At 48.4% G+C, this 3,009-nt stretch overlaps 1 pseudogene; it reads left to right on the top strand.

Annotated features, from left to right (window-relative positions):
- Positions 1 to 492: 492 nt before the first annotated feature.
- LOC114637523 lies at positions 493 to 2,441 on the top strand (annotated as a pseudogene).
- Positions 2,442 to 3,009: the final 568 nt, after the last annotated feature.

Below are 3,009 nucleotides of genomic sequence, written 5' to 3'. Positions count from 1 at the left end.
TAATATACCTTTATAATGTACATTTAGGGGGCAGTTAAAACCCTCTAGTCATTCGAACTCAGTGTATGGAAATCATCTACCACACAACTGAATGAGGATGGGCTACTAATTATGCCAGGACAACTGGCCTGGGCAAGTGAAGGCATGTGTTTATCTTGTCTAATGAGGGAAGCCACCATTCACTGTCAACCCAATCAGCCAAATCAACTTCTTTTTTTTTTTTTTGTCAGAAAAAGTCTGACTTTGACTTCATGTTCAATCCAAATAAATATGCTATTATGCATCCCCATGACAACCGTCTCGTTCCTAGATGCAAGCAGCTAGCTGGGGATTAAATGAGTCTATTTTCTTGTATGTTCATATAGAAAGATGCCAGTTTAAATCCTTGATTTTATAATAGTTACAGCTTAAATGACAACATCCATTTTTTTGTAACAAAAATTTGTGTATCAGGTCACTGTGGGTCGCTTCCTGCACCACCGCTGGCTCTGTGTCTCTGTCCTCAGCGTTCTCGTCCTCGCCCGACCGCGCCATGGAAAGTTACCACAAGCCAGATCAGCAGAAGCTCCAGGCCCTGAAGGACACAGCCAATCGCCTGCGCATCAGCTCCATCCAGGCCACCACCGCAACAGGCTCAGGACACCCTACATCATGCTGCAGCGCTGCCGAGATCATGGCTGTCCTGTTTTTCCACATCATGTGGTACAAGGCCCTGGATCCCCGAAACCCTCACAACGATCGCTTTGTGCTTTCCAAGGGCCATGCAGCTCCCATCTTATATGCAGTCTGGGCTGAAGCTGGCTTCCTGCCCGAGGCAGAACTGCTGAATCTGAAGAAGATCAGCTCTGACTTGGATGGGCATCCTGTCCCGAAACAAGCCTTCACCGATGTGGCCACTGGCTCCCTGGGCCAGGGCCTGGGAGCTGCTTGTGGGATGGCATACACAGGCAAATACTTCGACAAAGCCAGCTACTGAGTCTATTGCATGCTGGAAGACGGGGAGGTGTCCCAGGGCTCCGTCTGGGAGGTCATGGCCTTTGCTGGAATTTATAAGCTAGACAACCTCATTGCTATTTTTGACATCAACCGTCTGGGCCAGAGTGACACAGCCCCACTGCAGCACCAGGTGGACATCTACCAGAAGCGCTGTGAGGCCTTTGGTTGGCACACCATCATCGTGGGTGGACACAGCGTGGAGGAGCTGTGCAAGGCCTTTGGTCAGGCCAAGCACCAACCAACAGCCATCATCGCCAAGACCTTCAAGGGCCGAGGGATCACAGGGATTGAAGACAAGGAGGCATGGCACAGGAAGCCCCTCCCCAAAAACATGGCTGAGCAGATTATCCAGGAGATTTACAGCCAGGTTCAGAGCAAAAAGAAGATTCTGGCCACTCCCCCTCAGGAGGATGCCCCTTCAGTAGACATTGCCAACATCCGAATGCCTATCCCACCCAGCTACAAAGTGGGGGACAAGATAGCCACCCGGAAGGCCTATGGACTGGCTCTCGCCAAGCTGGGCCACGCCAGTGACCGCATCATCGCCCTGGATGGAGACACCAAAAATTCCACCTTCTCGGAGCTCTTCAAAAAGGAGCACCCAGACTGTTTCATTGAGTGCTACATTGCTGAGCAAAACATGGTGAGCATTGCTGTGGACTGTGCCACACGTAACAGGACAGTGCCCTTCTTGCAGCACTTTCGCAGCCTTCTTCACCCGGACCTTCGACCAGATTCGCATGGCCGCCATCTCCGAGAGTAACATCAACCTCTGTGGGTTCCACTGTGGCGTGTCCATTGAGGAAGATGGGCCCTCTCAGATGGCCCTGGAAGACATGGCCATGTTTCGGTCAGTCCCTATATCTACCGTCTTTTACCCAAGTGATGGCATTGCAACAGAGAAGGCAGTGGAATTAGCAGCCAATACAAAGGGCATCTGCTTCATTTGGACCAGCTGCCCAGAAAGTGCCATTACTATAGCAACAACGAGGATTTCCAGGTTGGCCAAGCCAAGGTGGTCCTGAAGAGCAAGGATGACCAGGTGACAGTGATGGGGCTGGTGTAACTCTGCATGAGGCCTTGGCTGCTGCAGAGATGCTGAAGAAAGAGAAGATCAGCATCCGTGTGCTGGACCCCTTCACCATCAAGCCCCTGAACAAAAAGCTCATTCTTGACTCTGCCCGAGCAACCAAAGGCAGGATCCTCACTGTGGAGGACCATTACTATGAAGGTGGCACAGGTGAAGCCGTGTCGGCTGCTGTAGTGGGCGAACCTGGAGTCACGGTCACTCGCCTGACTGTCAGCCAAGTACTGCGAAGTGGGAAGCCAGCAGAGCTGCTGAAGATGTTTGGTATTGACAAGGACGCCATTGTGCAAGCTGTGAAGGGCCTTGTCACCAAGGGCTAGGGAGGGCCTGAGATGCCGGGTGGGTGAACTACACATTTCTGGGAGGTTTTGGCAAAGGTGCTTAAAGGCGTACTGAGTGGAGAGGTAAATATATGTTTTGAGAAAAAAAATTTGTGTATCAATCAAATCATATCATCCAGCGCAAGTTTGAAAGCAAGAGTGAGAGAAATAAAACTTCATTTATTGGGCATGGTCACAGTAGCAATCGTGACTGATTACATAACTTGTGAAATTCAGAGCAAAATGAAAGCATGGGGCCTCTTTAAAAAAATAATTTTCTAAGAACATGGCCCTTTGTGTGACTGTCTAAGTTGCTTGCCCAGGAAGTTTTTCTGGGAACAATTTTAACTATAGAGACCTGTATCTTATATCTAATTTAAGATACACCACCACCACCAACAAAAAACTTTCTAAACTGAAGAAATAACACCATCCACATACTTGTGTATGCATTTTCTTTTTTTACCCATTTCTTTTCTTTTACCAATGTGGATATAACTTATTAAAATGATGACTAATATTTATGGATTTTTTTCTATCTATAATGCATTCTTTATCTGGCGTAATTTTGTCTATAACTTGGTCAAGAGGTTCTCAGTGCATCTG

The sequence above is a fragment of the Grammomys surdaster genome, unplaced genomic scaffold (assembly GCF_004785775.1).
Source record: "Grammomys surdaster isolate TR1022 unplaced genomic scaffold, NIH_TR_1.0 125341, whole genome shotgun sequence".
Taxonomy (NCBI): Eukaryota; Metazoa; Chordata; class Mammalia; order Rodentia; family Muridae; genus Grammomys; species Grammomys surdaster.
The sequence above is the reverse complement of the archived record's forward strand: the minus strand, read 5'-3'. Positions and strand labels throughout refer to the sequence as shown.